The sequence below is a fragment of the Coffea arabica genome, chromosome 2c (genome assembly GCF_036785885.1).
Source record: "Coffea arabica cultivar ET-39 chromosome 2c, Coffea Arabica ET-39 HiFi, whole genome shotgun sequence".
Taxonomy (NCBI): domain Eukaryota; kingdom Viridiplantae; phylum Streptophyta; class Magnoliopsida; order Gentianales; family Rubiaceae; genus Coffea; species Coffea arabica.
The window spans coordinates 55,327,944-55,349,882 of NC_092312.1; the positions used below are offsets into that span (position 1 = coordinate 55,327,944).

The following is a 21,939-nucleotide window of genomic DNA, read 5'->3' on the forward strand; positions in this document are numbered from 1 at the left end:
TACGATTATCCTGGGGAAATTAAGAACGGACAATAGCAGATTAAGAAAAGTTAATCGAGAATTAAAGGTGAATAAGTTCTAGGTGAGCATATACTACTCACGCGTGGATAGTTTTCCAAAAGACGTATGGATACAAATTTATTGGAGATTTGAGGAGTTAATACTCGACTCATGTGAGGACTCGTAAAAACTATTATTTTATTTAAACCTAATTTATGGCTTAATAAATGATTTAATTGGATTTTTGCCACGAGGAATATTTTCTAGTCTTATTAGACCTAAATACATGGTAATATAACTTCGTTATATTTTTAAAAGGATTCGTTTCGAAAATTAATTTCCTAGAGCGCGTTTAGTAAAAATAGTGAATAGTACTTGGAGTTTTTATCCGCGTAGTAGCACAATAAGCTTGGAATATTGGAGACTTGTACTATGGTCCTAAAATAGGTAATCTTATGAATAAATATTCAAGTGATAGTTAGTAGTGCAATCGTTATAAGAATTTTTCGAAAGTTTCGCGTTATAGCGTTAAATTTGACGATACGCGTTTTCACACGCGCGGCTTCATTTGAGGGACTTTAGACCCTTATTCCTGGACAATTAAGAGTGAATAATATTTACATGAATATATATGCCTTGGAGGTTTAGTGCACTAGTGAACCAAACGCGCGAAAAATCGAGCCGTAATCGTACCAAACGGCCCCTAATGAGAGTTGACTTTTGGGTGATTTTGCACTACACATTGCACCTTCTCTTGGAAGCTAACTTGGATCAAACACACTCTCTCTTCTCTCTCCTCATGGCCGGCCAAGACACCCTCTCTCTCTAACTCCTTGTTCAAAAAAAAATTCTGCACACTAATCTTCCCCAAAAACCACCCCAAATCACCTCCAAATCACACCAAACTTGGAGACCACTTAGCAAACCTCTTGGAGATTATATCTAGCTAAGGAGGAGGGGAGCTTTCACGGTTTCTTGGAGCTTCAAGAGGGCCGAAAATTCTGACCTTGCAAACCAAAGGAGTAGGTAATGATCAACCCTTGGATTCTTATCTTTTGGAGATTATATGGCAAGATTAAGCTCATGCATGCACTTAGTTACTTGATTATGGTGTAAAAATGTGATTGTGGGCTCTTGGAATTCCCACACTTGGGTTGTTGTTGCTGATGTGATAAGTAATGGTGATTATATTGTTGGTTTAGTGATTATAATGATGCATTAGTGGTGGGTAATTAGTAGGAACTTCATTGGGTGTAAGAAGCTAAAATTTCCGATTTTACCCCTGCCATGTTCGGCCATTTCCAGGCCAATTTTTAATGGTTTAATTGCTTTAATTGGATGTTTGTAGGATGTATTAGATGTGTGAAAAATTTCATTGAAAAATAATGAGGTTTGAATGGGCAAATGAATTTTTGTTCGAAACCAGCAAATCTGGAAAACTGATTCGCGTATGCTCTGACCAGCAGTAGTATTTTGGCTATAACTCTGTCCTCGGATGTCGAAATCATGTGCCGTCGGTGGCGTTTGAAACTATACATTCCTAGATTTAATTTGGTATATAATGCACATTCTGATTCTTTGTGAGCGAGCCGAACCAAATGTTTTACGTTCGCTGTCCTGTTACTCTGTTCATCTGGAATGAAGTGTTCAGGCAGCAACTTGATGCCCGAATTTGAATCAGATGGGTGCCGAATTTGGAAACGATTTCTTCTGTGATATTTTAACTCTATGAATGTATTTTCCAACGGCGTAAGCCATGCTCGATTTCGATCTATATTGACTGAGTTGTGACTGAAACAAGTGGACTGCTCTGTTTTGGAAAACCCTAATCTTTGGACTGGTTTGGAACAAAATCTTGGAGTGAACTTGTTAGTTGATGTTTTTGATATTAAACACTTACCAAAGGTATCATGGATGTATCTTAGACCCTTATTTCACAAATGAACCATGGTTGGATAACTTTCTTGGTTAAACGATTGGAAATTTGGAAAATGAAAGTCAAAGGCAGATTGCCTTAGGATTTTTCTTGAACTTTGGTTGGCTAATTAACGACCTTGCCGAAGGTATTTTTCCCCAAAATTCGATAGAGAGATACCTTCCACATAGTATTGAAATACTGCCAATTTTGGTGCCGATTCAAGTTCGTTTCGATACCCAATTGAATTACTAAAGTTAGAGGTTCAAATCTGGAAAATTCTCATCCAGTCTTGAATTTGCTCAACTTCGGGCTACCGTATCTCGGTGCTCGAAACTCCGATTCTTGATCCGCTTGTTTTGTTATAAACTTCACTTGCAACACTAATTGAGCTGCAAAATTCAGAGGCCGGTTTGCAACGTGCGAATCGTGCCGAATTTTCAAAGTTGGCCAAAATCCAACCTCATTCTGCCTTGTGAACCAACCCTGCACCTTCAAGCTCATTTTGAGCACTTTCCACTTCGATTCATGGAAAAGTGTCTTCTAGGAACTTATAGTACTTTCTAAGAGGTTTCCAACGGTATAAAGTTTTCCAATTTTCGACTTGTACCGAGTGAGTTACGATTTTTCAAAGATTCATGATAAAGCTGAAAATTTTCCAATTTCAAAGAAATAGAGTTTTCAAGAACTCTTTACACTTTTGATATTATCTAAACGTTTTGCCCACGATTTTCATGATAAAAACTCAACTAATATTATACTTCATAAAACGCAAGTTGAACCTCGATTTACGAGTAATTGAGGTTCATTTTTGTGAAATATTCCTTAGATCGTACTAATGTACAATCTTACTTGATAATTGAGATACTTGAGTAATTATCCACCATTAACTGCCAGGCACACAAGGAGACCTTCAAGAGGATTTCACCATGGACACTTGAACTCCAGCGAATAATCTTTATTAAATTGCTCGGTGAGTGTCAAGTGTGTGAATCTTTGATACTTGCTTAATTGTGGTAATTATTAGAGATTTTAAAAATAAGGGCGGGTGTGTACTTTATCGCATCCGTTCTGATTTCCAATGAATGAATGAAATGTATTGAATGAAATGTATTGAATGAATGAATGAAATGCAATGCTATGTAATGGTTACATATGTCGTTGGAGTGAACCTCCTCGACTTCCAAATGAATGGGGGACGCCCAAACTCATAGGCCGACCTTGAACTCGAGCCGGCAATGGGCTTGGTCGGGAACTTGGGCGAGCCATGAGATTATAAGCTCGACCTAATAAGAGGTCCTGCTTGGCATACTCGTAAAGTATCGCCTTATAATAGACTTGTGGGCCCTTGGGGTGTACGGTGGACGGAGGGAAGTAAGTGGTGATCTACGGAAATGGAAATACCGACCCGGTTGACAGGAGGGTCAATGCGGGAAAGTATACGAATGACATCGGCAGAGCGAGTGGAACTTAGCTCCTGAGAGCTACTATATCCTTGAATTGTTTCTGATTATTTTTCCTGCTCAAATGGTACTTTATTGAAATATCACGGTTTTATTTGATAAAGTTGAGATTGCTATTTGAACAATGTGCTTGCATGTGTGTCCTTGGCCTCACGAGCGTTTTGCTCACCCTGTAGACTTGTTTTCCTTAACAGGACTGGAAATGGAGTTAACGCGGAGAAATCTCCTTTTGGATATATTTTGTTTTAGGGTTTCAGGTGTATTTTGGCTTGACCCCTTTATGATTGTACTTTGGAAGTTTAATGTATCATTCGGATATCTGTGATGTATATTTTGAAATTTAAGTTGTATTATGAACGCACGACGTGCGGGTGGCAAGCGGATAGGTACCTTGTGATGTGACCATGAAAACTGTCACAGTTGGCATCAGAGCCATATGCTGACAGGTTGGGTAATGGATGGATATTGTTAAGCATGAACGTTTCTGCACTATATGTATTCGTATTAATTTGATTTTGGTATCTAGTATCGCTTTAAGGTTGAACGTTATTGCTTGAGTCCTAGCGAGAGCTAGGCAGGCGTTCCGCGGATACCCTTTGGTGCGCCTTAGGGAGAAGTGGGGGCGTCACACGATCTGGGTGTCGACTCCTTCATAAGAAATGTATATCTTGGTCACAACTTCGAAACACTATAAAGTGCGTCAAAATCCGAGTCCCGTAGCTCTAGTTATGATCGAAATAAGAATTCATGTCAGGACTGTTCTTATATCCGGGCAGTTTACGACTGGAACTTTGGCTTCACATTTGACTGGGTTACAAGCTGTTTGGGCTTACGACCAAAACACCAAACTTATAGCCCTATATCAGAGCTTTCTAACGCCCTTGGAATTTCATGAATCGGATTTATAAAACCTGAGATATAGCCGAGCAAACAAGGCCTGCCCGTGAAAATGACCATTTTCTGGTCAGATCTGTTTTGGTCCTGATGACCAATTTCCATTCCGAATTTGGATTGCCGACCTTCATGAAAGTTGTTCCATTTGGAATGAACCATCTAACTGCCAATTTTCAGCTCTTTTGACCATGTGTAGCATAGAAAACAGTTTGCACCCAAAACTGACCATTTGTGCATTGGCCAGATTTCGTACGTGATTGTGTTTGATTCATTTGGGACTGAAGCCTCCAATTTTAGTTCTGGATGTCTTCATAACAATTGTTGTTCATCCTTTAAGCTTCGATATGGCGTCTCATACGCCTTAATCCGATATTCGTAGCTCAACTTATGAGTAAACTAGAAATGAGTGTCAAATCTGCCGTTTCCGCTAACGGCCGTTTCCGTTTCCGTCCGTCATATTTACGTGCGCGCGTGTCGTTTTGCCGTTTTGCTTGTTTTAGGCACAATAGTAGCCGTTTGCGATATTATGTGACACAATCTTCTATTTCAGACGGTGGTGAGTTGGGCGGAACTGGTGGGCCCCACTACTAGCTGTTCATTTCGATCCGACTTCGTACTTTTGCTATTTCAGTTTCTGAGTAAGTATTCAGGCCAGTTTGGTGTGTTTTCTTTGCTATGTGTTTGAGATATGTGAAAAGGGTACTTAGGCGAGGGTGTACTTTATCGCACTCGACCTAATCCCTAATTTGAATGTATAATTGTACTTGGCATAAGTATATGAACCTTTTGGAACCAAAACCCTTGAGCTTGTGGCTCGGGGCGACTTTCGAGTAAAGTTTGTGAAGTTTGCAAAGTTTGTGAGTTCGTGGGCCCGATCTAAGACCTGTATGGACTATTCGAGCCAGTTAGGGCTTGGTCGAAGTCAGTCCAACTTAGTCTGAGGTCACCAAGTTTGTAGGTTCATGTTATGAACCAATTTTGTGAATCCGGTTCACCGAGAAGGTGACCAAGTTTGTGACCCGAGCTTGTGACTCAAGCTCAAATTTGTGATTTCGTTCGCCCGGACAAGTTTGTGAGGTGACTGGCCAGTGAGGGTGATAAGGTGTCGGTGGGTGTACAAGTGAAGTTCTACGGACCATTGAGTGTGGTCGACGGAGTGTCGGCAGGAGATCACGCATGGCATATGAATTGGCTTTGGAGCCACCTGTATCCTTATTATGTGATGTTACTTTTCTGCTTTTGCTTTACTCTTACTGTGTAACTGTTGTTACGTGAAATTTATGCTTTCGCCCCTGTTTACTTACTAAGCATATAGCTTACCCCTTTCCTTTTGTTTTCCTTAGCAGGGGCCGACGCGAGGACTTTTGGCACGTACACTAGTACAGTTAGGTTTGATTGTAATAGTGGGACATACAGTATGTTTGTTTTTATTTTGGTGGTTTGTATAAGGACCCTCCTTAGGGTCTATCTTCTGCTGGTAGTGGTTATAGTATATTAGAGTGGTTTGACTCGAGACTTTTGAAGATGTAAATATAACTTTTGGGATTGTATATATTGTATATAGTGCTCTTTCAAGTTATCTAGTTTTATTGCTTAAGTTTTGAGTCCTGGCGCGAGCTAGGCAGGCGGCCCGCCGATACCCTTGGGTTCGCCCTTGGGAGAAGTGGGGTCGTCACAGAATTGGCCTTAGCGTAAAACATCAAAGTTGTAGGGAATGACATTTTAGAGGTGCCTACAAAATTTCAGGTGTGACGACCCCACTTCTCCCAAGGGCGAACCCAAGGGTATCGGCGGGCCGCCTGCCTAACTCGCGCCAGGACTCAAAACTTAAAGTAATAAAACTAGATAAATCGAAAGAGCACTATATACAATACGTACAATCCCAAAAGTTATATTTACATCTTCAAAAGTCTCGAGTCAAACCACTCTAATACACTATAACCACAACCAACAGAAGATAGACCCTAAGAAGGGTTCTTACACAAACCACCAAAACAAAAACAAACATTCTAACTGATCAACTATTACAAGCCAATCTAACTATACTAGTGTACGAGCCAAAAGTCCCCGCGTCGGCCCCTGCTAAGGAAAACAAAAGGAAAGGGGTAAGCTATATGCTTAGTAAGTAAACAGGGGCGAAAGCATAAATTTCACGTAACAACAGTTACATAGTAAGAGTAAAGCAAAAGCAGAAAAGTAACATCACATAATAAGGATACAGGTGGCTCCAAAGCCAATTCATATGCCATGCGTGATCTCCTGCCGACACTCCGTCGACCACACTCAATGGTCCGTAGAACTTCACTTGTACACCCACCGACACCTTATCACCCTCACTGGCCAGTCACCTCACAAACTTGCCCGGGCGAACGAAATCACAAACTTGAGCTTGAGTCACAAGCTCGGGTCACAAACTTGGTCACCTTCTCGGTGAACTGGATTCACAAAATTGGTTCATAACATGAACCTACAAACTTGGTGACCTCAGACTAAGTTGGACTGACTTCGACCAAGCCCTAACTGGCTCGAATAGTCCATACAGGTCTTAGATCGGGCCCACGAACTCACAAACTTTGCAAACTTCACAAACTTTACTCGAAAGTCGCCCCGAGCCACAAGCTCAAGGGTTTTGGTTCCAAAAGGTTCATATACATATGCCAAGTACAATTATACATTCAAATTAGGGATTAGGTCGAGTGCGATAAAGTACACCCTCGCCTAAGTACCCTTTTCACATATCTCAAACACATAGCAAAGAAAACACACCAAACTGGCCTGAATACTTACCCAGAAACTGAAATAGCAAAAGTACAAAGTCGGATCGAAATGAACAGCTAGTAGTGGGCCCCACCAGTTCCGCCCAGCTCACCACCGTCTGAAATAGAAGATTGTGTCACATAATATCGCAAACGGCTACTATCGTGCCTAAAACAAGCAAAACGGCAAAACGACACGCGCGCACGTAAATATGACGAACGGAAACGGAAACGGCCGTTAGCGGAAACGGCAGATTTGATACTCATTTCTAGTTTACTCATAAGTTGAGCTACGAATATCGGATTAAGGCGTATGGGATGCCATATCAAAGCTTAAAGGATGAACAACAACTGTTATGAAGACATCCAGAACTGAAACAGGAGGTTTCAGTCCCAAATGAACCAAACACAATCACTTACGAAATCTGGCCAATGCACAAATGGTCAGTTTTGAGTGCAAACTGTTTTCTATGCTACACATGGTCAAAAGAGCTGAAAATTGGCGGTTAGATAGTTCATTCCAAATGGAACAACTTTCATGAAGGTCGGCAATCGAAATTCGGAACGGAAATTGGTCATCAGGACCAAAACAGATCTGACCAGAAAATGGTCATCTTCACGGCCAGGCCTTATTTGCTCGGCTATATCTCAGGTTTTATAAATCCGATTCATGAAATTACAAGGGCGTTAGAAAGCTCTGATATAAGGCTATAAGTTTGGTGTTTTGGTCGCAAGCCCAAACAGCTTGTAACCCAGTCAAATGTGAAGCCAAAGTTCCAATCGTAAACTTTCCAAAAACGTAACAGAATTTGACGGTCAAAACAGGTCTGAGTATTTCGTTTATAGCTCAGGATATACTAATCCATTTAACCTGAAAATTTACAGGAAAATCCAGGACTTAAGGGGCTACAATGTTGAAGAAGGAAACTTTGTCCAATTTTGAATGTAACAAGGTCAAAAATGCAAGACACTATACCAGAATCGCAAAACAGGATCACAAACCGTATTTGGCCTCAATATGCGGTAATGGTACCAAATTCAATACGGTTATCGAATGGGGGTGTAAGACCCACCGTTTCGAAGCTAAGAAACAGGGCTACAACAATATAGAAGGCTACTCAGTCCAAATCCTAGCACAACTAGGTCAAATATGCAAAATACGAAACCAGAATTACCAAAACAGGTTTGCAAATCACATAATACTGTAATGAGTCCAACTCAGTCTATACAAGTCCAAATGCATTGATTCCAAAGGAATATGGTAGCTAAGACATTCCTCTATATTTCATCAGAAGACCCCAACATCCAAATCCAAAGTAATTCCAGTCAAAATAGCCAAATACAAACGCAGTTCTGCCATCCTGATCAACCCAGAACAGCTACAGTAAAATCGACATATCTCACTTTACACTAATACAAATGACCTGAAATTTTACAGGCACCTGTAACACATCAATACCTACAACTTTCATGTTTTAAGAAAAGTCCAATTCGGCCTCTAACCCTATGATCCAAAACCGGACAGAATAAGGGGTGATAAAACCCTAACTTTCCACAATTCAATCCAAGTCCAAAATTGGTTGCAATTATCACTAATTCACACCTACTAGAGTCTTTCCCCCTCATCATCAACCATCATAGATGACCACAACATCACATTCATATTAAACCAGAAAATTCCTCAAAAATATAAAAACTTCACCAAATCACTTCAAATCAAGAAATAAATCACAAATATCATCACTTTAGCCACTACTAAGCATAACTTAAGCATCATTAGGTGTAGGAGTATGTTCAATCATCACTTACCTAGTATACAAGAGAAGAGGAGTTGTAGACCACCTTAGCTCTTCCAAAAACTTCACCACACCACTCACTACCACTCACTTAAGGGATTTTATGGAGAGGTTTCAAGTTTAATCGGTTAGTTTGTTGATTTGTGCAAGATTGGAGCATGAAATTTGGAGAGCTTTTCCTTTCCTTTTGCTTGATGTTGGTCGGCCACAAGAAAGATAAGAAATGGTGAATTTTGGTCAATTTTTGAGATATTTATTTCATGGGTAAGAAAAGTCAAAAAGGTGAATAGTTGTCTTAGGTTTCAACCAATGGAAATGTGACACTTGTCACTCCATTAAATGCATTTCTATCCTTTCTTTTCCTCTCACATCCTCTACTTATCTCTTAACACCCGATAAATTTCACACAGTATCCGGAATTTAACCTATTTGGCCGAATTTTTCCGAACTTATCGCACTAGTGGGTCCCACGTCCGATATACGTTCTTAATTTCTCAAAAACTAACCGATACTAGAAAAATCATCTAAAACCCATATATTTACTCATAAAAATTATCTGGGGAACTTTTCTAATAAAGAAAATGTAGAAAAGGCGAGCGATAAATAATCTTCCACTTAAACTTTCTAATATTGTAACACTAGAGGTTTGCTAATCATTCAAACTTACTAAACCTTTGCAATTAAAACAAATCCTATATTTACCTATGTCAAGGCACACACTGGAATACCGAATATAAATTATAGCTTGAACCTTATAATCATAATATGTAAACTAGGATTTTCAAACTTAACCGAATTAGGGTTTCCTTCCTAGCCATAAAACCCTATTTTCCATACCGAATATCAAATAACCCTAATATCGACTTACGAACGGACTGGGGCCTCACATCAGGTCAATTGGAGTAGTGTAGAATGAGAAAAGTCGAAATTACCCTTGCTGTCCTGATTTTATCCGAATGTAAGAATTGCGCCTGTAATTGGTTGTTTTGGCTGGAATTGCTTTGGAATTGGTTGTTGAGGTCTTCTGATGAAATGTATCCCTATTTCTAAGCTTTCGAGCGGCTTTGGAATTTCTGGATTTGGACTTGTGCAGGCTGAGTTAAGATGTTTACACCAGAATGCGTTTTGTGAATCTGTTTTTACGGTTTTGATCTAGTACCTTGCATTTTTGACCTGGTTGCACTCAAAACGGGGTTGAGTGACCTCTGCAATGTTGTATCCCTGTCTTTTAGCTTCGAAACGGTGCATCGTACACCTTCATCCGGTAATCGTGGTGCCTTTGGTGCCATTACCGTAAAAAGAGGTCAAAAACTGTTTTTTTTCAGGGTCAAAGCTAATTGCATTTCCAAATTTTCTGGTTTCCTCTAATGTGTGTGTATGCTTATGGAACCCTATTGGGGTCATATTTGGCATTGGATTAAGACTCGTTATCGAGTCTTATTGTACTTGTTTGCATGTTTTAGGGCGTGACGATGGTTCACGACGTTCTTGTGACGGAAGTGCATGAAACCGCATTTGCAAGCTTGGTGAGTGTACTACTCACTTGTGTGTTAATATATGGCTTTGATACTTGAACTTGGTGCTTTGAATGTTAATTGCTTGAAGTGAAAGTGTACTTTATCACTCTCACTTATTGTTTATCATGTTATTGGAATGTTATATGAAATGCTACATGAAATGAAAGTACATGGCTTGGTGTCGTTTGGACGAGCATCCAACGACTACAATTGTTATCCTTGAGCTCAACCCCGTGGGTCGTTGATTGAATCGAGCCGGCGAGGGCTTGGTCGTGCCAATTAATGTGCCTTGGGGAAGTGTTATATGGAATCTTGTAGTATGAGAGACTCTCGATTCCGGTTTACTCGAGTAATACCACAGTGCAAGTGTTTAGAGTTCGGGCCCAGTAGGGGAATGTTAGGTGGAAGGAATGGAAGTAAAGTGGAATCTATGGTTGGTTATTTTTGAACATTGATGGAGAGTCAATGACGTCCGATCAAGAAATGCAAACGAGGGAAAAGGGCTCTTGAGAGCCATCCGTATCCTTTTATCACCACCATTAATGTGTGCCTTTGTTTACTTTTGGTGAATTGAAATGAAAAGCTTTATGTTTACATGAACTTGGTTGCTTAAGTGATAGTATCTCACTGGGCAATTAGCTCACACCGTTCCTTTTGTTTTCCTTACAGGCATATGACTACTTTTGGAATGATTCTTGCTAGTTGGTTTGTGACAACCCCACCTGCCCCTAAGGCTAACCAAAGGGTTCGGCGGACTGCCTGCCTAGCTCTCGCCAGGACTCATTCACTAACATTAATTTCAGAGATAACATTAACTCCAAAGTAAGAACAAAACTCCCCAATAGATATTACAAGCCATCCAACTTCACAAAAAACTCCATACTTATGTATACAACTAAGCGAAATGAAATGTAAGTAGTTCAATCACTTCTTCAAGTATAAATAGGATTGCAATTACTTAAAATAAGGACTACAACTTTTGAATTCCTTATACTTTGGATAGCAAATCAATAATGCTAAAACTTTTCAATATAACATCTATATGCTACCAATCATCTGAATATACAAACCAAAATACAGACCAAAAGATAAGAACTTGTAAACTAATACCATAATACAGTGCCTTCCAAATACAAGATTAAGATTTTCTATTACAACTAGCATTATTCTTGCCCTTGTCATCCTCGTTCCCTGTTAAGGAAAACAAATGAAGGGATGAACTAAAAGCTCAGTGAGGTTCCAAGAGAACAACAAGCAATTAGGTATTTTAGCATTCACATGATAGCATGATTACATTTTCCATAAAGAACGTAACATCCCGAGAACTCATTTAACCATGTACGGTCGATAACACATGTATATAAAAGGATACAGTCTGTTCTCGGGAACAGGTTCCGTGACAACTTGTTCAGAATCTGTTGACACTCCGTCAACCATGGAATCATAACAAGTCCAGTAGATCACCACTTAACTCCAACCTCCATCCACCAATCAACCCCTTACTGGGCCTGAACTCCAAACATAAACAGTGGTGGTAATACTCGAGTATACCAATTAGTCGAGGAGATAACATTCCATTCGACAAAACAGTAGCCCCAGGGTTCGTTATCTAATCGACCAGACCCTTGCCGGCTCGACTCGATTAACTAGCCTATGGGGTTTAGGATCCAGGCCGTTACATTCAACTCATGCGCATGAATCTCAGTTCACTTGTAAACAATTCACTTATAGTAGTAAAACAGGAATTCAGTCAAGTTAGGTCGAGTGTGATAAAGTACACACTCACCTATGTAATAACAAGTCAATTCAAGTAACAAGTCATGTCGCGCCCCACTTTTTGATAATGGTGTGAGTGTAGTGTGTGAGATATGTATGTGAACGTGTGTGAAAGTGAAAATAAAAGGCCGTGGGATTGTGAAATGCGACGGTTTGGCCAAAAATATAGTTCAAAAAGGGTTTTTGAATGGAAAATGGAGTCGCCACTTGGTATAGAGTTAGGGTGTACCAAGTCACCCAAAAATGATTTTTGTTTTTGAAAGAATAAAGTAAACAAACCCTTTTAAAGAACTTTTTAGGTCTACGTAACCAAAGAAAGGGATCGGGGGTCACATTTGATAAGGGAGAAGGCAAAGGCAAAGCCTAAGGCACTCCCTTACCCTAGCCAGAGCTAGTTGCGTGACTTAGCCCTACTTTTCCTAATTATTCTACCTAAAATATGCATTGCATGTTGGATATGACTAATGGATGTGAAAAAGAAATGCAATCCTAAATCTAAAATGTCTCTTATGAGGCTTTTTGGTCCCAACCACATGAGTTGTGGTGGCCAATAAGGAAAGTCCTCATAGAGGTCGCGAATGATGCAAATGAAGACTCAAGTATGAGTGCAAGTGTGAGAATGTAAGAAAACGTGCATGTGTGCAAATGTAAGACAAGTGCATGTGTGCAAATTGAGAAAATAAAGGTGTTTGTGTGCTAGTGGATGAAAATATGATAGTAGATACATATAAGTGCAATTGGGTGCCATTTGTGAGATAGAAAAATAAATAAGTGATAGGAAGAAAGTGGTGAGAAAGTTTAGATTGAGAAAAGTCTAAATAGTGAGAAAATGTGGCTAAAAGAGTGAGGAGGTGATATAAAAAGAATACAAGTGTATGACCCTAAGGGAATGCATCAAGTCGGGCACGGGAAGGACTCCTAACTTTACGACTTTGATTTTCCCTTTAAAAAGAAGGAAGAACTAGCGTGCTAAGGCTATTTGGTAGCCACACTCGTTCGTTTCCCTTTTCGAAAGGGGACTCTTCAAGTAAATATGTACCCTATAACTAGCATGAGGTGCAAAAATCCTAAAATAAGGGGAAAAGGGGTTCGAGGAGCATGCCAAATGATAAAACTAAGAAAAATGCATGACATGTAGTGAACATGCAAGTATGCACTAACGAAAGGGGGACGGCCTATTGGGTCTAGCGTTGGACTAGCCCTTTCTATGCATTCCTAATGGAATAATGAGCCACAACTAGCATTGGACTAGTGTGGTGACGTACATTCATCCATCACATTCATCTACTACTATAGAAAGCAAGTAGACATACAAATCACCTATAAACACGTAACACATAACACTTAGCATGCTCGATTAGATGCAAGAGCCTAATAAAGCAAATTAACACATAGCAACAAAACAAGCAATCAAGCTAATGAACCTATTACATTTGCTAGCTAGGCACACGTCTTCAATAGGTCTTCCTCAAATGCTCCCCAAGCCCTATCTATTACAAGCCAAGAGGTGTACACATACCCCATAAAAGAATAACTTAACGAAAAGCAAGAGTAAATGAAATAAAAGGAATTAAGGAAAAACTAGTAAAGCAAGTAGACATGCAATTCTCACGTAGCACGTTGGATCACATAAGAGAGACAAAAAAGGATAAAAGAAGTTATACCGCTCCCTTTTATGATGCCAATAAGGTGGACAAGACTTAACTTGGGCTATAGTCACCAAAGAAAGGAATAACTTGGGGCTAAAACCATCAAACAAAAGATTAATGCACCAATTTAATAGTAAATTATAATCAAACGAAACAAGTTAGGCGAATCGATCATCAAAATCATCTCAAAATGTAATCAAATAATGCACGGTTACCAAGAAAAAGAGATTGCCAACCAAATCCTAAAGTAAACACTCCTAATGACTCATTTGCAAATGTTAACAAACTCTCAAGTCCGATTAAACATTATGGAACTTCAAAAGTCCTAGATCAAGTAAGGGTCAAAGAGTGAATTAACTTGCATTTTAGGACCCAAAAAACAACCATTAACCAATGAATCAAGGTCAACTGAAGCATTTTAGGAACTTGAAAGGTCTAGGGGCAAAGAAAAGGTCAAGTAATGGCTCAAATTGCAATTATTTTAGGACTTAATTGCAAAAAATTGGAATGTAATCGGGCCACAATGCAACAAAGGGAGACTTGGAGGGTTAAAAGGCAATTTTGAAAAGTTATTTTTCATGCAAAACCCATGCAAAAGCTTATGAAGAGAATGCTTCTGCAACAACGAAACAACCATTTCCAGCCGCAAGCTTCATTCACAAACATTCATCAAACCAAAACTTTAAAATAACTCTACCTTAAACACGTCTAAACACCCTTAATCAAGACAAATCTTAGAAGAAATTCATGCCAATTTCATGCAAAGAAAGAACTTTTGCAACCGAAAGACTGTTCTGCAATTTCTTACTCATTCAACCCAAAAATAATATTTATGCAACAACTTCACATAGCTGCAGGATGATTGAGGGGATTCTGGTTCCTTAGAGCTCCAGTGTAATGACATAGAAAGGACTCAAAACATACAGCTTTGCTCGAAAACTTTGCAACAAAAATCATAATCTGTAACTAAACAACAAGATATAACTTCAACATCCAAACCAGCAAAACACATAGGAGGGGGTTGATGCAAAAATCTGGAAAGTATACAAGAATGGTTCAGCAATTTGGCCGTTCATTCTTTTAGCAAAGCACTGGAATATGATTCAAAAGTTTTAAAGACTCAACCGTGTAAACTCAAACCAAAACTTTCCATTTTCTTCCATTCTACATAAGATTAAGTATGCAACTTAAGTGCGAAAACTCAACAAACCAGTCACGGAGAAGAAAACATCACAAAGACATGTAGCAGCTTTTCTCTACATGAGTATCCAATGCAATTTCAAACCAAACCAACGAACTCATTTACTCATCCCATTAAAATCCAAAACACTTGATTAATACAACACAGAAGGGTAGGAAGTAGAAGCACTGCATATCAAACGGACAACAGGGAACAACAGAGAGGAATGAAAACAATTTCTCTAATGAGTTCTGGGTTCATCATCCACATGCAAACATTTCACATCCACTCCCAACCAGCAAAACATGCATCTTATATCTATTACTACCAAAAAAACAGCATAAAGGAAAGATATACAAACCTACAGGACAAAAGGGCAATCAACGAAACAAAGGGTCAGAAATTCAACTTGCTGGAATTGCGTGCTGTTTTCTGGTTTTGCTCTCATTCCTCACATGAACAGAAGCCATAAACTCACACAATAATCCGTGATACTAGCTTACAGGGAAGACCCTAGATTTCTGCCTCAAAACTTAGTCTGAACCAAGCCGCCAACTAAAGTTGAAAACTTTCTGCAATTTTCTTTTGGCCAAGATGCAAAACATGCAAGATTCCAACTCATTACCCAAACTCTAGATTTATCAAAACCCAAACAAGAACCTTCAGCCATATTGAAGCAAAAACAGAACCAGTAAACAGCAAAGAAATGCAAGCAAACGACTAAAGAAAAGAGCTTTCAACCTTAAAGGAACGTCCACGAAAGAGCGACGATGACGATGCAGTTACCTCCTCCCAAGCTCACGGCTTTCCTAGCTTTTCTTCCTTGCGCGTAGGTTTCTGACTTCCTAGTCCCTTATTTTTTCCATTTCTTTTCCTCTTGGTCGACAGCTTCACCCTTTCTACGGTACTCCCTCTTCCCTCAATCTTTCACCAGATTCTTAGCCGTCACTCTCTCTGGTTTCTCAGTTTTTCTCTTAGCCCAGCCGTCACTTTCTATCCTCCCCCTTCTCCAAAACTCTCTCCCTTGCGGCTCCCCCCTCACCTTCTCAGTTTCCTCACCATCCGTCAACTCCAAAACCTCTCAACCGTCCTCTTACTCCCTGCCCTTTCCTTTTTCCTCAAACTCTCCTCTGTTTCCTTCTTGCTCAGTTTTTCTTTCCACCGTCAACTTTCTCTCCCAAAACTCTCTGCGCAGTCGCTGTTTTCTCTTTTCCTCTCTTCCAGATTTGCGGCTATCACTCTCATCATCCTTCAAATTTCCTCTAGCCCTCCAAACTCTTGACAGCTGTTCGGTTTTTCTTCTCTTTCTCAAACTCCCTCTTGATACCCCCTAGCCATATGCTATTCTCTGATTTCTCTTCTGTTGTTTCTTCCTTCTAAACCTAGCCTCCCAGACTCTTCCCCCAGATTTTTCCTTACTCCCGCTCCAGCCGTCATTCCCCCTTCTTTCCCCCTCTTCCATCTCTTTCCTTTTATACGGGAATCATCACCCTAAACCCTTAGCAAACTCTTCCATAATTGCAACCAAAGGGGCTGCCCAGTCCTCTCTTTGCAAGCTGCGACAATACGCGGCTTGCATGCACGGATCCTTTTTTTTTTTTTAAATCACTTAATTTAAATCACAATAAAAATAATAATAATTCAAACAAACTTAAACTTAAATAAAATGTACAAAATTAATAACCAAAAGATAAAATAAAAAGCTAAGATTTTCCTCTTTTTCCTTTTTTTTTCCATTTTTCATTTTTTCATTTTTTCTTTTCATTTTTAAATAATGAAACTAAATCCAAAACAACTAAAACATATTTTTTTGAACACTTTTCTTTTCCTTTGAGAAATTCTACGCTAAAATGGCTAAAATAACTAAAACTAAAAGTAAATAAAACTAATTGTGACAAATAAAAATAGAACAAATAAAAAATGAATAGTAAATAAATAAATAATAAAACACCAAAAATTTGGTGACTACAAGTCATATACAGGTCATATTTGTTCAACAAGCAGCATGGAACTTGCAGTTGGAACACTCACTAGTTCAAGCAAAAATAGCGTCAAAAGTTTCCTCCTGGATTGCCCCCTTGATCAGACAAGCCCTAAGAATAACCAAGTGAACAGAATTCATAATTTAGACTCGGCTATGAGTCGTATACCTCTTCAAGTTAAATTTTTTCAAAACCCAACATACATAGCCATATTTAGAATGCAAATCAAGGAAAAATTTAAGTATATTCTAGGGCAAAAACTCAAGTAGGGTTTTGAAGCGTATAAGAGCATTTTGGACTCAAGAAACATGAATAACCAACAAGTTCCTTATTCGCTTCATGGCGGGAAATTTTCCAGCGGCGAACCACTGAAAGAAACAAGGTTTTCTCAAGTCAAGTCAGCGAGGTTGTGTCCAAAAGACTTTCAAACTAAAGACGTTGAGGCTAAAAGGTAGCAAGGCGCAAAATTGCCCTTCAAATCAGAATTTTTTTCACAGCCATGAAACAAGTACAATCATGAGGTTTTCACCTCCCAATTTTCATAGTTTTTACTCAAATTCACGCACAAAAGGCTCCTCCAAAGTTTGGAACAAATTTTGGCCAAAACCAATTACTAAAAGGTTAGAAAAACAACAATGTAATAGGCTGCACTCTCCATCGACAAACAAGCACAAGTTTAGCCAGCAATTTGGAAGAAAATCGCAATGAAACCCTTCCATTTCAACCAAAATGCAATACATAAGCAAAGCTTAAAGGTTCACTAAGCATATTAGGCAAGTACATCACTAAATCAGTCCAAAATCAAGGTAGTAAGCTGCCCCAAAATTTGGACAGCATAACCCCTGTTTTATCCTATATTTCCTCTCCAAATTCAATACAAAATTTCATGGCCAAACCATCCAAATCAAGACCACAAATGATAGGCTATACAAGCTACTAGTTTCAGACCATAAAGCCCCCAAAAATAGACAAGTATTCAACTCACATGTCTCCATACCAAGGCTGGCCATCAAGCAAAAGTTCAACTCTACAAGCTGAAATTTCCAGATGCAAACTAATAGAACATGTACAAGCTAGAAAAATCACATGACATGGCTAACATTTATATTAAACATGATATTAACATATTAACACTCATTTTCCTCAGCTAAAACTAGAAATTTATCGCTTGGGACATGAAACATGTGAAAGTGAGGTTTTCACCTCTCAACCTTCATTTTCTACTTCAATTCACTACTCATACCAAAATTAATGTCTAATCATATGTTTAAGACATTAACAAGATGATTTCACCACACAAAACCAAGATTAAAGCTAAACCAAAATCACTCTCTCTTTCGGTCTGCCTCAAGGAGAATTCCAGCCATGAAAGCAGTGAAATAAATGGAGTTTAAACCACTTAAAGTCCATGGTTTTGGTTCATTTCCAACACATACTTGTAGTTTAAAAGTCTTGTAGGGTGTTTTGAGCAAATTGTGCTTAACATCATATTGAAAAATTTACCGATCAAAGCTGAAATTCCAGCAAGCATTCTTTCTTTGGAAAAATCCTAACTTAAGTTATAAATGTCAAAAACTCATACAAATTATCTCGTTTAAAACTAGACTTGAAATACTAACAATTTTTAGAAGACATCTCAAGGATATTTGGTTCATAAGTTAATCCAAATTGAGTCACAAGTTACCACAACATCCCAATTTTTACTTGTTCACGACCGATTTTTCAGTCAACTTTGCTGATTTTCTGGTGCATATATAAAATGAGCCGCAGCTCCAATTTTATACCGTTGGAAAGATCTATGAGTATAGTTTCAAACACAATTGACGGCACTCAATTTCGATTTTTCTACACTAAGTTATGATCCGTTTACTAAAACTGTCCAGAGGTAACTGTTACCCGAATTTCCAGCTTTCACAAGAGTTATTTCAACTTTATCTCTGCAAATCTCACCTCTAAACCAGCAATTTGCAACCAAGATCAAAACCAACATGCTATATATCATACAAAACAAGAAATATAATAGTTAGAGTGTGACTTCCTAGTGGAAACTCCTCAAACGGACGAGACAGCAAGCTGTGACAAGGATGGAGCAAAGTTCCTCCAATTTTTCTCAAGCTCTCTTAGACAAATTTTCAGCCAAATCAATGAATGTACAACTATGATTCAACCATATACACATACTAACTTCTATATACACGGTTGTCATGATATAAAACATGAAATCTTAGCAAAACTTCACTCCAAATTTAAAGTAAAACTGATATATTCAACTTTATGCAATCGGTCAGCCCACAGATTTTTTTCCAACCAGGTTCCTTCAAAATTTCTTTCATCCAAGCCACTAATTTCTCACTCTTTTTCATGGCAAATACACCATATATCATTTTTAACATAGGATGAATCATATGACCTAAGTTCTTAGCAAGGAAACCCATCATAGTTCCAAACACAAAGCTGCAAATCAAAACTATCACCATATGTCACTAAATTAAAATTCCAGCGACCTATAACTTAGAAAAGTATATTTTTCTTCCACTAAACTCCCACCTTTTGGCTTAAATTTAACATACAACTAGAGTACTCAAGAGTAATAGAAAAATGAGGGGTTTTATAGCAATTGTTACCTCCCTTTTTCCTCACAAATCAAACCTGAAAAAAAATGCAGATGGCTCACTTGCTTCTCCTTCGATACCTCAAGGGTGATATGCACCAGCTTTCCCCTGTTTTCTCCCCTCCAACATAGCTGGATCCTTTCTACTCTCTTGACTCTCTCTCACTTACGGTTTAAACTTGAAGAAATAGGGGAATTTTGTGAAATATCTAAGGCTGAATCAGCCTTGGTTCTCGGTTGATGACAGGAAGAAGAAGATGGAGTTTTCTTGCTCTCAACTCTCTTCTCTCTCTCGGCAAGAGTAAGACTATGGCTAATTTTTCTTGTTTCATGACTGATGTTAATGGTTGAAAAATGAAGAAAGCTCTTGGGTTAAATCTTGTGGTTTTCCATATATATTTTTTTTTTAGAAAGCAAAGGAGGAGAAGTAAATGGGTTTCTTTCTAGCTCTCTCTCTCGGCTGTTTGTGAGGAAGAAAGAATGAAAGCTTCTCCCTCTCGGTTGAACTTGTGAGAGCCCGTAATTTTCTTAAGCACTAGGTTTTATTTTTCTTTTAATTGCACATTTTTCCACATTTTATTGATTTGAAAAATTGTGAAAATACTTTTTATGAGTAAATATAGTTTTTAGATGATTTTTCTAGTATCGGTTAGTTTTTGAGAAATTAAGAGCGTATATCGGACGTGGGACCCGCTAGTGCGGAAAGTTCGGAAAAATTCGACCAACTAGGTTAAGTTTTGGATACTGGGTTTAATTTACCAGGTGCTAAGAGATAATTAAAGGTTGTTATATGGATGAGAGTGGAGAGACAAAAGGATAACCATGTATTAAATGAAGTGACAAGTGTCACTTTCTTACTCAAGGGTGGACTTTGACCATTTTACTACCTTTACTAATTGATTAAAAACTTGACCCAAAATTCATCTTCTTCACAAGCTCCTTGGCCGAACCTCTTGGAGACAAAAAGAGAGAAAAGCTTCCAATTTCTTCCTTCTATTTCTTGCCCAATCTCACAAACCAACCGTTAAAACCGTGATTTGCTCCATAAAAACCTTTCTCTTGGTGGTATTAAGGTGTGTGGTGAAGTGGTTTGAGAAGCAAAGGTGCTAAGTTGGGTCTTTTCTTGGGTTTGCAAGGTAAGTGACTAAGGAACCTTTCCTTTGATCTTGATAATGTTTAATTAGTGATTGGTGGTGGTTGAATAAGTGCTTTCAATGATTGTTAAAACGAGTTTTTTAGGCGAGTGTATACTTTATCGCACTCGACCTAAATAAATGTGAAATCCTCAAAGATTGAATGATTGGAACGTTACTTGCGCATGAATGTAAGCCTTTTGGCTGAACTGGCCACTGCCCCTTATTACCGATCGACTCGAGCCAGAAGTGGACTCGGTCGGGCGATATGGTGACTTGGGTGAACGTTTTGGTATACTCGAGTATTACCTTTGTAGGTTGGTGGAGGTTGGTGGAGGTTGGTGGAGCCTGGACAATGTCCAGGAGAGGGTGAATGAAATGAACGAATGAACGAACGAACGAGGGTTTATTTACAAAAATGAAATTTTCAAATGATTAGAGGAATGAGGGGAAATGTCAGGAGAACGAATGAATGATCGAATGAATTGCTCCCTGTGAGCCGTATCCTTTTCATGAATGTTTTATCGCTTTCCATTGTAAATGTTTCGTGAAGTAGTGATATGCCATATTAGTGTATTGGATTGATTGTTTTATTATGTGTTCGGAACCTCATTGAGCTTTTAGCTCATCCCTTTAGTTTTATTTTCCTTAACAGGGGAAGGTACGCAAGGACGAGAGATCTGTATAGACTAGCTGGTCTAGCTTTTGATTTTTCTTGTAATGGTTCTCGCCCTAGTGCTTGGCACGGGCTGGTTGTAAGGTGGATTTGGAACCTTTGTATATTCGACGGTTGTACTTCTTTTGAGATCGTAATGTATATAAGTTTTGTTTAAGTTTTTGGATCATTGCTATATTTTTCGTATGGGCTGGATCTGGTTTTGCTCGAGGATGGAAGTGATCGACTGAGTCCCGGCGAGAGCTGGGCAGGCGATCCGCCCAACCCTTTGGTTCGCCTTAGGGGGAGGTGGGGCTGTCACAGGTGGTATCAGAGCTTAGGCTTCAGATCTCTGTAGTGTATTCTAGGCTTGAAGTTTAGGATGCCGGACTGTGGGATTCGATTTGACTTGAAAGTTAAGCAATTGAGGGATAAAACTTATAGCTGCTTCGCGTGGTTTCTGCGTGGAGTGACCCTGGACTAAGTGGTGAATAAGTATGAGGGACTAAGTGCCCGTTCGAGCATAAGCTATGAATTGCGAATGTTATAGGCCTTAAATCTTTCTCATGGTATCTGAGGACCATAGATAGGTATGTCAGGTAAGAATTTCGA

At 39.0% G+C, this 21,939-nt stretch overlaps 1 long non-coding RNA gene across 1 annotated transcript; it reads left to right on the plus strand.

The window, feature by feature from the left end:
- Positions 1-786: 786 nt before the first annotated feature.
- On the plus strand, positions 787-3,853 carry LOC140035994 (uncharacterized). The gene is made up of 3 exons (XR_011839888.1): positions 787-1,026; positions 2,813-2,888; positions 3,573-3,853. It is a non-coding gene; the product is annotated as an uncharacterized lncRNA (long non-coding RNA).
- Positions 3,854-21,939: the final 18,086 nt, after the last annotated feature.